Below are 13,391 nucleotides of genomic sequence, written 5' to 3'. Positions count from 1 at the left end.
TGAGTTATGGTTGCTCTTGATATCTGAGATGGGATTGTGGAATGGGAGTGTGGGTAGGAGGCAGGAAAGGTGAAGGGAAGGTAGAGACCATATTTAAAATGGGAATGGGGGGAGGTTCAGGAACCTTTTTCTTTTTCAGGAACAAAAGTCCTGACCTCAGATTCTTGACCAGGAGCGTAGAGACCCCTGAAAGAGGGGGACACGTCAACATACAAATGTTTAGATGAGATGGGTGGGTTCTTAGCCCTCTCCTGTTGCATTCAGAAGTCCAGAAAAATTAAATCACTGATTGAAGTTAGAGTTGAGTTAGCTGAGTTAGAGTCCAGAAATCCAAGCCAGAATCCAAGATCTAACAGATGTTCCTCTACTCCACTGGGTGATATTTTCTTTGTGTAGCTATAAGATAAATGAAAAATTACATGTATTGGCCTTGGCCATTTCTCATAGCTGAGTAAGTGTATTCATTGCTACCCCCCACATGAAAAGGAAAGAGACTTGTAAAAGCTTCATCTCTGAAAAGTGATTTGTAAAATTCAGAGCGAGTGCTGAGCTGTTTTAAGGTCCTATACATATTGGAACTATCGGCACATTCATTCTTTTCTCTTTTCTCTTAAATAAAGGCTATGATGGCTTTAACATTCCAGCCATGCTCCTTGGTATGCCCACAAACACCCCATTACATATGATTCCTGCACTTGGGAACATGCAAAGTGTGATTTCTCCTGCAGAATCTCACTGTGCTCTCCCTGGATGCCACCAGGCAGCTGCAACTCAAGCGCCCTTGCAGCTCCTGGGTTCTTGTGAATGTCGCCTTGGCTCCGGCTGGCAATGGAACAAGCCAGATTGTTCTGGGAGGCCTCAGCCCACCACTTTCAAGTCATGAGCAAGTCTTTTTTCATTTCTAGGGATTTAAAAAAGACAAGAGAGTGGAGAGAGACCTTTTTTTCCTCACCTTCCTTCCCCAACACATTCTCGACCATGAAACCTGATGAAAGGAATAAAGAGACAAGGGTTCGTTGCAAGGAAATTTCCAGCTCCTAAGAGATTATTCAATTTATTTAAAACAGTGCAAAGAGCTCCCGAAAGGAAATACTATTGGAGGGATGAATAAAAATTTTTGAAATGGTCCAGAGATTTCTTTTAAAAAATTACAACTGGAAGAGTATGTACTGATGCCTACATAGAAAAAGGTCAAAAGGATTGGTGAGCCAGAACGTCAGTCCTTCAGGGATTTTTGTTGAGCCCATATTAACAAGCAAATCATCAGAAAACCAGGAATGGCATGAACAGCTAAATGGAATATGTTTCAAAAGAAGATACCTATGAGAAGGACAGAAAATTTGTGAAGGTGTTTTTAACTAAAATGTTACCTAAATGCAATATATCAGCAACAGTAAGCTTCTGCCTCCCACATTTATGAGTCTAGTTCTGACCCCTTCTCCCACCCATGGATTTCTAAATCTCATGCTTTAAGTGTGCTCTACCTCCCAAATGCAAATTTGACTATGTCTCTGCCTTGCTGAAAATCCTTCAGTGGCTCCCCACTGCCAACAGACTAAAGCCCAAGTTCCTTAACATATCGCACAAAGCCCCTTGTGACATGTCTTCATTCTCTCTAGCTGATGTTGGTGCCTAAGCCCTGGATTGTCTCCCTACCCCATGCTCCTGTATCTTCATGGCTCAAAAAGATCAAGGAAGGGCCGGCCCGGTGGCTCAAGCGGTTAAGTGCGTGTGCTCCACTTTGGCGGCCCGGCATTCACGGCTTCAGATCCCAGGTGCGCACTGATGCACTGCTTGTCACGCCATGCTGTGGCGGTGTCCCATATAAAGTAGAGGAAGATAGGCACAGATGTTAGCTCAGGGCCAATCTTCCTCGGCACAAAAAGAGGAGGATCGGCATCGGATGTTAGCTCAGGGCTGATCTTCCTCGCAAAAAAAAAAAAACAAAAAAAGCTCAAGGAGGCTTCCTAATAGCAAGATGCTTTCCTTCCTTTCTGAGATCAGGTAAAACCAGTTAAGAGATTTTGCTACTTCATCAGGATGGGAGCTCTGATTCTGCTTTGCTGTTAAACTTCATTCATTCACTTATTCCACAAACATTTATTGAGTGCCTTGCTTGTGTTAGGAACTATGCTGATAGTAGGGATTTAAGAGTGAACAAGACACATATCCTGCTTGCAAAAAAGAGTTTACACACAGAGTAAACTCTGTGAATTAGTTTCCTATCATTGCTGTAACAAATTACCACAAATTTAGTGGCTTAAAACAACACAAATGTATCGTCTCACAGGTCTGGAGGTCAGAAGTCCAAAATGGGTTTCACTGGGCTGAAATCAAGATGTCAGCAGGGCTGTAATCCTTCTGAAGGCTCTAGGGGAGAATCCATTTCCCTTGTCTTTTCCAGCTTCGAAAGGCTGCCTACATTCCTTGGCTCGTGGCCCCTTTCTCCATCATCAAAGCCAGCAGTGTAGCGTCTTCAAATCTCTCTCTGACCCTGTTTCCATGGCCATATCTCCTTCTCTGACTCTAACCTGCTACCTCCCTCTTATGAGAACCTTGAGATTGCATTGGGCCAATTTGGATAATCCAGGATAATCCCCCCATCTCAAGATCCTTAACTTAATCACATCTGCAAAGTCCCTTTTGCCATGTAAGGTGACATAGTCATAGGTTCCAGGCATTAGGATATGGACATCCTAGGGGGGAATTAGTCTGCCTACCATACTCTGCAAGCCCTCTTACTTTGTCTTTGAAACAGCACTATTTGCTCACTCAACAAACATGTATTGAGTGCCTACTATGTGCCAGGCACTGTTCTAGGTGCTGGGAACACCACAGTAACAAAGCTGACATAAAGCTCCTGCTTTCAGGGATCTTACGTTCTAGATGAGAGATAGACAATAAAACAACAAACAATTAAACAGCATGTCAGAGAGTGATAAGGACTCTAGAGGAAAAAGCTGGGTGAGGGGCCTGGGAAGTATGAGATTGGGGCAACTGCTACTCACAAAGGGTGGCTGTAACAATCAAGGTCCAGTTAGGAGAACAGAAACCAATGTTGGTAATTCAAAAAGGGAGAATTTAACACAGGGAACTGTTACACAGGTAATGGAAGGGCTGAGAAGCTAACCAGGATGATGAGGCAAGCCAGAGATTTTTTTTTTTTTCCCCTGAGGAAGATTAGCCCTGAGCTAACATCTGTTGCCAATCTTCCTCTATTTTATATGTGGGTCACCGCCACAGCATGGCTGATGAGTGGTGTAGGTCTGCACTGGGGATCTGAACCTGCAAACCCGGGCCGCTGAAGCGGAGGGCACTCAAATTAACCACTAGGCCACAGGGATGGCCCCGACCTAGAGATTCTTAAGACTAGAAGGCTGCTATCACCCTTAGGCTCAAGATGTTATCAGAGCCTGGGAATGGTTCTCACCCAGTGCAACCTGGGGCCAAAGAGGAGAGGCGTTTGTTACTGAGACACTGCCCCAGGCAGAGAGAGAAAAGGAGAGAGGCTAGGCCCTTCCATCTGCCCACATTCCTGTCATGCTTCTCAATGGCTGAACCCAGCTGGAAGGCCCTGACAAGGGAGCCTGGGAAACACAGCCCATGGCGGGGTCAGCCCCCTTGCAAGATAGCGCAGAAGAGAGAGTACTGGAGAGCAAGCAGGCAAATGACCAACACAGTGACCTTTGAACAGACACCGAAAGGAACTCAGAGAGTGAGTCACACAGACATTTGGGGAAAGCTTTTCAGGCAGAGGCAAGAGCAAACGCAAGGGCTTGGAGGCAGGAGAGTGTCTGATATACTCAGGGAACAGAGAGAAGCCAGTGTGGCTGGGGTGGAGAGAGGGCGGGTGAGAGGAAGGAGATGAGGCCAGAGCTCTAGAAGGGAGTCAGAGAATATACAGCTCTCTAGGCCAGAATAGGAACTTTGGCTTTCTTTCGGAGATGAGAAGCCCTGGAAGGCTTTTGAACAGAGAAGTGACATGATCTGACTTACTTTTGCTCCACACTCTGGGTCCTGAGTGTAGAATAATTTATTAGAGGAAAGGCCAGGAATAGGGAGACCAGTTAGGGAGAGATGTAGAGGGAGCATTGTGATAATCCAAGTGAGAAATGGCTTGAACCAAAGAGAGGGTTGTAGTAGGAGGAAAGTGATTGGATTCTACACGTATTTTGAAGGAAGAGCCAACAGAATTCATTAACGGTTGGATGTGTGATGTGAGAGAAGTAAAGAAGTCAAGGATGACTCCAAGACTTGTGCTCTGAATAAAACCCTCTGAATCTCTGGAAGGGAGCCCTTAACTGAGGTGAGGAAAACTGTAGGGGGGACCTTGTTTTGGGGGGTAATATCTGGAGCTTTCCAGTTTTAGACACGTTAAGTTTGAGATACCTAACACACAACCAATTGGAGATGTTGAGTAGATGGATGTATAAGTCTGGAGTTTGGGAAGATGTCTGGACTGGAGATGTAAATTTGGGAGTAGTCAGTATATAGATGCCATTTAAAGTCATCAGATTGGTGAGACCACCAAGAATGATAAGACACCACAAAGAGAAGATGTCCAAGGACTACGTCTTGGGGATTTCTATGTTTAAAGATTCGAGACTGAGAAGGCCAGAAAAGCAGGATAAGAACCAAGACAGACTCTTAGCCCAGAAGCCACGTGAAGAAAGTGTTTCAAGCATGAGAGTGGTCAGCCTCTCCCCTGCTGCTGAGCGGTCAAGTGAGGTGAGGATGGGAATTGACCACTGGATTTAGCAACAAGGCAGTCACTAAGGACCCTGAGAAGATCTGTTTCCCTGGAGTGGTGGGAGTGAAGGGCTGCTCAGAGTGGATTCAAGAGAATGGGAGGAGAGGAATTGAAGACAGCAAGTGAGGAAAAACCTTTGGAAGATTCCAGTGGTAAAGTGAAGCAGAGGGAGATATGGAATCTAGGAAAGGTCTTATTTTTTTGCCATGGCAGATATTACAGCATGCTTGTAAGCTCTTAGAAATGATTCAATAGAGAGGGAAAATTTCCTGATGCAAGAGAGAGAGGGGACAATTGCTGAATCAGTCAGTGTCCCTGAGTCAGAGGGGATGGGACTAGTACATAGGTGGAGAGGTTAATTTTAGCTAAGAGCACAGAGAGTTCATCATAAGTGACAGGAGGACAGAGGAGTATATGCAGACAGATGCAGGTAGGTTGGTAAGTAGAGTGGTGGAGAGGGAGTCTGTGCTAAGTTCTCTTGATTGCTTCTATTTTACCAATGAAAGAAGCATGGCCATCAGCTGTGAGTAATAAGCCAGAGGTTTGATGAAGGAGGAGAAGCTGTGAAATAGTTCTTTAGAAGAGTGGGGGCGTGAACAAGGAAGTATAGTAGCTTTGCCAGGCAATGTTAATTGACTACAAAGTAGTTGGTGTTTAAACATGTAATAAATACTATAATGCAGACGGGAGAATGAGGTGTTTAAGAAATCTAGTGTTCAGGTAAATAGAGTTAACACTGTATAGGGCTAAAACAATAAAACCCTAAAATTGAAACATCATTGGAAATAATTTAATCTTGGATGATTTTGGGGTCCTTTTTTATAGCCAAGAGTCATTCTCCTGAATATTAGTTAGTAACGCCCTGGAGATGTACAGCTAGCAACAAGAAGTTCTGAACTGATGATAAAAGGCTGGATAAACCAGATTTTAAGTGTAAAACATGCAAATGTTAATCAATGTTTATAATATTAAAGAAAATATCAATTTTCCTTGCTTGGTAGGCCTCTGTGTCAAAATTCAGTCCATATTTGATATGTAAGAGTGTTTTGTTGAGTGGAAGTGAATAACCAAAGGGAAATGAATTCAACTGTGCTCTAACTAAGAAGTGACTAGGGAGGGAGTGACCTAGTAAATGACAGGATGTTCTCCTTATCACTGGGAAAAGTGACACAACCCTTGTGTGGGTGGGGGAGAGGGTTAGGCAGTCGTGGGTAGAGGAGCCGAAAGAGAGGCAGGAAGGGGGCTGAGATCCAATCTGTGCTTGGCAAACTCTGTATAGCCCCTTTCCCTCTTCTGCTGCCTCTTGTCTGCTACTTTGAAATCCCAGCAAGGTCAGGGAGGATACAGAGGGAGTGCTTGACCCAGAAAACATGCAGTTGGAACCTCAGCTTTGGTGGATTTTGCCTATCTTCTTCAGAAACACTGGAAAAAGTTCTGCCTCCAGTGAGGAGTAAATAGCAGCCCAGGGCCTTGAAAGAGCAGTTTTAAGTCCCTAGGACAATTTCCACTATTCTACTATGTCTGAAGATTGGGGAAGTTATCCTGTAATTTGAGGCCAATACCCATCTCTTGAGCCTCATAAGAAGCACTGCATAAAGTTAATAGGTTTGGCTAGCACTTGGGACAGTTATTCCAAATGCATCAAATGACTATCTGGGAGTCATAAAACAGGAGGCCCTGAAATCATACTGTGTTGGTGGACACAGATTGGCAGCCATCCTTTAAGGGCAAAACTACATTAAAAGTTGAGCCAGAGCAAATGAACAACAACTGATTTACAATAGCTTGGTATGCTATGAAAGATGGTTCCTTGAAACAGATCAACAGGACTGATGGTGATGCTCCATTGCGTTACTTTATAAAAATTTGATATTAAAAATACCAGTGTGTATTGGGGCCGGCCGGGTGTTGTAGTGGTTAAGTTTGTGTGCTCCGTTTTGGTGGCCAGGGTTCACGGGTTTGGATCCTGGGCACAGACCAACACACCACTCATCAAGCCATGCGGTGGTGGCATCCCATATACAAGGTAGAGGAAGATGGGCACGAATGTTAGCTCAGGGACCATCTTCCTCAGCAAAAAGAGGAAGATTGGCAACAGATGTCAGCTCAGGGCCAATCTTCCTCACCAAAAACAAAAAACAAAACAAAACAAAATGAAACAAACAGCGTGTGATTTTAAGGCCTGCTCTTCCAACCTCTCTCCCTTCTCCTCCCTCCTTCCTTCTTACGGTTATTTTGGTGGGGGTGTGGATGTATTTAGTTTAGGTCTTTGGTTTGAGGTAGCATATTTATTAAATAACAAAAAATCTGTTCTGAGTTACTGTGAAAACAAATCATGAACCATGGGTTCCCTTTAAAATTACTGGAGCATGATCAATATTTTGTTGCTTTTATAGTTGAGACAAGAGAAACTTTAAAATCAACTTGTCAACATGTAGCTAAACTTTGTGAAACTGACCTACTATAAAATGAAACATTTGTTTTTTTATTCTGTTTGATGTAAAAGGAAAATATCTGTTATTTATTGGAAATTCTTATAGGTTTAAGAGCTATAGAATTTTAAAGCTGTTATGACCTAACATCTGGGCTACACCCTCATTTTACAGATGGAGAATCAGAGAGATTAGATAACTTCTCAAGGAGACTCGATTATTAGTGACACAGAAAAACTCAAACCTAGTTTCCTGACTTTGTCCAGTGCTTTTCATCACTGTATCACTTAGGTTTCTTTTTTTTTCTTTTCTTTTTTTTTTTGTGAGGAAGATCAGCCCTGAGCTAACATCCATGCTAATCCTCCTCTTTTTGCTGAGGAAGACCGGTTCTGAGCTAACATCTATTGCCAATCCTCCTCCTTCTTTTTTTTCCCCCAAAGCCCCAGTAGATAGTTGTATGTCATAGTTGCACATCCTTCTAGTTGCTGTATGTGGGATGTGGCCTCAGCACGGCTGGAGAAGCGGTGCGTCAGTGCGTGCCCAGGATCCGAACCTGGGCTGCCAGTAGGAGAGCGCGGGCACACTTAACTGCTAAGCCACAGGGCCGGTCCCACTTAGGTTTCTAATATAAAAACTTTCATCAACATAGGAGTTAAGCTTGCACATAACCTATGAGAGTCTTAATTGCCTAATCTTCATGTACTTTCTTAGGTTTCTAGTTCTATGGGATTGAATTAAATAACCTGCTTTCCCATATTAATGTAAATAGGGATGGGATCTATTTTTTTAATTGAGATATTCGCATTCCATGGAATCTATTTTTCCTCATCCATTTTGAAATCTAAAGTTTAAGCTTAACTTCTACTCACAGTATCCATTTTATTTAGACAGTAACTATATAACCCCCCCCCCAAGAAAAGTTTCTACAATTAAAAGAAGGGGCTGAAAAGATTTCACGTTGATCCTTAATGGCATTTTGGAGTAGGTGGGAAGGCGTCTGAAGAAGCTTAATGATTTTTTAAAGTGTCCCCCCCATAGAGTTTTTATGAGACAAAGATGGAGAAAGGAGGGATTATAACTACTGAAAAATAGACACATTCTGTGTGTACAGAAATGGGAGGATGGTAAGAGAGTAAAAAACAACTGTGGAGCAGAAACATATTCTATAGAGTCAAAGGAAAGTACTGAAGACACGGACAGACTGTTGCGTTCACTTTTTTCCCCAAAAGACAATAAGTAAATACCTACTATGTACCAAGCCTGTAGAGGAGCTGAGAATACAAAGATGAATAGGGCAGATCTTCAAGGAGCCCAGTCTGGTGGTGCTGGTGGTGATGGGGAGGTGGAGTGGGGGAAAAGGAGAGAGAGAGCATATGGAGTGGGGGTTGGGGATGAGATTAGACGAGAAGCTTGAAAAACTGCATATATAGTAGAAATTTGGGGGTACAGATATACACTGGCTTCTCTGGCAGAAATCTGCCCCGGAACCTCTGAAAAAAAACCAATTAGCCTCATTTGCCAGATTGGGCCAGATATCATGAAGCTGGTCTTCTACAGATGCCTTCTTGAATAGGCTTAAAAATCCTCCTTCCGCTTCTTGCTTTCGCTTCCTCCACCATTAGGGGCTGGGCAAGGGAGGGGGCAGGTTGAAAACTGCACCCACGTTTGCTGCCTGTGCTCTCTGCAGAAGACAGGAACCCAGGGCTTTGCCATCGTCATAGCAACCAGGAGTTCCACGGTTCCCCACTTCCCTCCGACTCCTTCCACTTCCCCCGCCGGCAGGGCTGCGCTGCCGCTTCTCTCGCGAGATTTGCGGGCCGCGCTGAGCAGCCCAGCAGTGATCTCACCCGAGACTTGGGGCGGGAGGGAGAGAACGAGGGGAAGGAATGGGGCGGGGAGGCGGGGAAGAGAGGGGTGGGGAGGGGAGGGAAGGGCCAGTGCGGCGCCGCCACCGCCGGCAACTTTGTGAGCGAGTTCAGTGCGTGCGTGAGCGAGTGAGCGAAAAAGTCAGTGCGGCGCCGAGTTCCAGGAGGAGGGTCCCCGGGGAGGGCCAGATCGGGGTTTCAGAGGCCACCCCCAGTCACTTCATCCTCTCCCGCCTCCCTGGCTCCCTCGCCATTTCCTCCCCCCACGGGTCCTCCCGGGCCTTCCCGCCCCCTTCTGCAGTTACCTGTCCCCTCCCCCACTCGGCACGCACCTCCCCTTTCCCCCGCGCCCACCTCCGACCTCCGGACACTGGACTCCCAGTCAGCTCGCACTCCCTTCCCGCGCCGTCCGCCCCCTCAGCTCTTTCTCCTGGGGGCAGGCGGGCGGAATGGGGGGCGCTGAGCCTCGGAGGCGGCGCGAGCGGAGACCCGGGCGCCCAGACAATAGTTGATGTCCGGGGACGGGGGCACCTCCGCCCCCCACTCCTCCAGGAGCGCGGCCCCCGCCGGCAGCTCTGCAGCCTGCATTCCGGGTCCCCCCCGGAGCCAGGCTCCGGAGTTGGGCTGATTCCGCCCCCGCCTCCTCCGGGCCCCCCTCCGTTCGGCGCCCGCCCCGGCCTTGCTGCCTGCCGTTCTCCGCAGAGGAGGCGGTGAGGGAGCGCGCGCCGACCGTCTACACGGTTTCTCTTTCTCCCCAGGGAGAGCGCGCGGCGGACGCGCCCCGGACGCGCGGCGGCACTCGGAGGCCGGGCCCAGCGGTAAGTGGCTCCCGCGCCCCGGGGCCGGGCAGGGGAGCAGGGGTGCAGGACTGTTGACAGCCCCCCACTCCATTTCTGGCTGGGGCTCGGGTCCAGGGCCCGGAGCAGGACACCGGGAGGCCGGTCAAAGTTTTATTTCCGATTTGGTGGCGTGCTGATAGCGCAGCCCCGCGGGGGCGAGTCCGGGCTGCACAGCGCCTGGCGCGCGCGCACGCATCTCGGAATCCGAATCTGCACAACTACCGGCCGGGCGCCTGTGCGAGAGGCCGGGAGACCCGCGCTCCCGTCGGGGTGACTGCGCCCACCCCGCTGCTCTCGTCTCCACCGGGCGACCCTTCCCCTTCAGTCACCTGGGTGAGCGCTTTGCAGGCTGTGCTGGAGGGGACAGGCCGAGAGGTTTAATCACCAGAGAGGGAGAAGAGCAGCTCGGTGGCCGCGGGTGGTTAATTTCTCTCCCAGGGGTCTTGGGGGGGGGGCGGTGCAAGTCTGGGATGCTCTAACTGCTTTCCTTGGAGCAAGTAAACCTCGAGAGGGCTGGGCACGCATGAGGGTCCTGCAAGAAGAACTTTTCCTCCTTCGCCCTTTCTGTTTCCAACTTGTCTCCTGACCTTAAAGGAAATTTGCGAGGCTCCTTGTCGCTCCACGGCATTTCTAGGCGGACAGGAAATCGTGGTGGGCAGGTTGAAATTCCATCGGGTTCACCGTTTGGAAAATCTAGAGACAAGGGAAATGGCTCACTTTCAAGGAAGGTGTTGTTAAGTGAGTAGTTGGTATTCATTTTTGAAGGGAAGCTTTTGGGGACTGATGGCTCCTGGACTGCATTTACCTTATAGATTTTATTTTTATGACGGGTAGTTTAGAGGCAGCATTCACTGAAATTCTTACTACCTGCTAAACGATTATGTTTCTAAACTGGGAACCAGTGATGCGATGCAAATTTCAGAGTGAGAGTGTCGACTTTCATCAGGTTCCAGGTCTATCTGGATGTGACTGGGGTTGGCGTTTCCTCTATAAAGCAAACCTTTCATGTTGAAACTCTGACTCAGATTCTTAAAGCCATTGTTTTTATCCTGGTACTCTGTGGGAGTTTGTCAACTTTCTCTTGTTTTCTCATATGGAATATTCGTCCAAGGCAAAGATTCTCTGACTTAATCTTTTGGAAAAGTACAAGGTTAAGTCCTGTACAATCATTCTCTGCGGCCAGTTTAGTAACAATATTAATTTTCTATATTATCCTGATTTAACGACTTTCGCTTTTCCCTTTTTCAATTTTTTGAAAGCTGCAATTAAGCCACCTTTATCAGGGTGGGGAAAAAAAAACGCTGATGGGAATAATATAGAACAGTGGTAACAACAGTAGTCTCAAATAAAGCAGTTTATGGTCACTGATGTGTCCGACTATTAGATCACATACCGGTTATTAACGAGATTAATATTAAAACGTTTTTCCCATGGAATAAATTATTTATACTAAGGCATTAGCAGTTAACAATGCATTTAAAATGACCTGGGTGAGGATTTGCACATAAATGGTTAGGGGCAAAATAAGAGATTTTGGGGGATGAATGGTTTAATGATTTTGGGGGATGAATGGTTTAATGCGGCTGACAACTTGTTTTCTTATCTCATTGTGCTTAAGTAAAGGACTCCCGACGTTGACTGTATCATTGGGGTTTTCCGGTTGACTGAGAGAACGAGTTTGGCAAGTGGCTCAAGACAGTCAGTAGGTGTTGCTGTTAGCTTCTCTGCAGTTCCTGGTACTGCTCCTCGAGTTTGAGATTGCAATTCTGGTGCAGTGAACTTTTTCTGTCTGAAGCGTCAGGCAGTGTTAGCTGTGGCTTCTTTGTAGGATTCTGTGGCAAGGTTGACCTAAACCTTGGTAAGAATTTCAAAGCATCTCACAGAAATTTTATATTGAGATTCTTTTAATTCTTTCCTTTCACTGTTTTCTGGCTTTAGTATTTACTTTGCTTTTACTTTGATTGTGTGTGTAGTTTTGGTGGAGCCCTCCCCTCCATCCCCCCTTTTAAAAACACCTGGTAACTTTATTGAAACATTGATTGAAGATTGCTTGAAGATGGCGGTTTTGTAGACTTCGGGGGAATCCATCAGAGTTGAAATATGTATATGTTCTAAGGTTTGCAGTTTGAATTTTTCAATAAATGGCTGTTTTCTGTCGCTGAGCTGTGCGACAGGAGCATGAGGAGAGGTGGAACAGTGTAAGAGTACAGAACCCTTGAATCTTTCCAGTTCAGGGGAAGGTTTGACTATGTGCTTCCTGTCAGTCCTCAGTGTCCTGTGGTCATTTCCAGTGGTCCACATCAGTGCACATAAGAAGTACGAATATCCTGAAGATCTCAGGTGACATCTCAGATTGGAGCCTTTTGGTTCACTGACTGAATTGGATTTTCTCTGAGGAAGACAGATAGACTCATCCCCACAATGGAGAGCTAGAGCTCTGATATAGCGCTTCTTTCTTTCGACTCAAATCACAGAAGTGCATATCTCAAATTCAGAAAATTTTTTTCTTCCGTAACATCACTATATTCTTAACCCTTTGAGATTTATGGTGGTCAGTCAGTCTTTATTGAGTGCCTCTGTGTGGGAGGCGCGCTTTTGGGTTCTGTGATTCCAGTGCAAGTGTGTTCCTGGTCACATGGACCTTACAGTCCAGTGGGGCCATTTGTAGTGACCTTTCCTGGTTTAATGTCCTGATACCCTGATGTCCCCATAAAGGTTTTGTGTAGCAGGCAATCAGTTATTTTTGATTTTTAACTTATTTAAATTAATTTTTGAAAGAATGGGGCCCAGTATTTGCCCTCAGAAGGTCTGGGTTTCAAGTTTTCCACTATGGGGTCTTAAAAAAATAATTGAACTTCTTTCTGAAAAACTGTCTTTTTCTGCAGAGATGGGCACAATACTTCACAGCTTCACTGCGAAAATTAATGAGAATATACGTATGGAAGTACTTTGCAAACTGTATCATTTTATTTGAAATTGTGTTTTCTTACTTTCTGATGAACAGATTCACAGATTGTTGGAGCTAGGAGGGATTTTGAGCGTAAATCATTTGGCCCATCTTCCTCCTCACTTGACGGATGAGGAAGCTGAACCCCAGAGAGTTGAAGTGATTTGTTGAAGGTTTTAGAAGAACTAGTTAGTGATAAGCCAGTGACTGGAAGACAGTTTTCCAGATTCAACTGTATTCCTTTGTTTCCTGTTTTTTTCCTACTTTAGAATCTATGTGTTAAAATGTATTTACTTGGCCGGCCCCGTGGCTTAGCGGTTATGTGCGTGCGCTCCGCTACTGGCGGCCCGGGTTCGGATCCCGGGCGCGCACTGACGCACCGCTTGTCCGGCCATGCTGAGGCCGTGTCCCACATACAGCAACTAGAAGGCTGTGCAACTATGACATACAACTATCTACTGGGGCTTTGGGGGCGGAAAAAAAAGGAGGAGGATTGGCAATAGACGTTAGCTCAGAACCCGTCTTCCTCAGCAAAAAGAGGAGGATTAGCACCAATGT

General features: G+C 46.1%; 1 protein-coding gene across 15 annotated transcripts in view; it reads left to right on the top strand.

The window, feature by feature from the left end:
• The first annotated feature begins 9,352 nt into the window (after window positions 1-9,352).
• SIPA1L1 (signal induced proliferation associated 1 like 1) overlaps window positions 9,353-13,391 on the top strand; it is a 363,798-nt gene continuing 359,759 nt past the window's right edge. For 8 of the 15 annotated variants that reach the window (XM_087448293.1, XM_087448290.1, XM_087448291.1 and 5 more), the window contains exon 1: window positions 9,355-9,865. The gene's annotated coding sequence lies outside the window, so the exon portion shown is untranslated. Of the gene's footprint in view, window positions 9,866-13,391 lie in introns of all 15 variants that reach the window. The other 7 variants (XM_087448295.1, XM_087448294.1, XM_087448297.1 and 4 more) reach the window with 6 other exon arrangements.

This window comes from Ceratotherium simum, chromosome 24 (genome assembly GCF_057802395.1).
Source record: "Ceratotherium simum simum isolate JZ-2026a chromosome 24, ASM5780239v1, whole genome shotgun sequence".
NCBI classification, from domain to species: Eukaryota; Metazoa; Chordata; class Mammalia; order Perissodactyla; family Rhinocerotidae; genus Ceratotherium; species Ceratotherium simum.
Note: the sequence above shows the minus strand (reverse complement) of the source record. Positions and strands in the feature narration are given on the sequence as shown.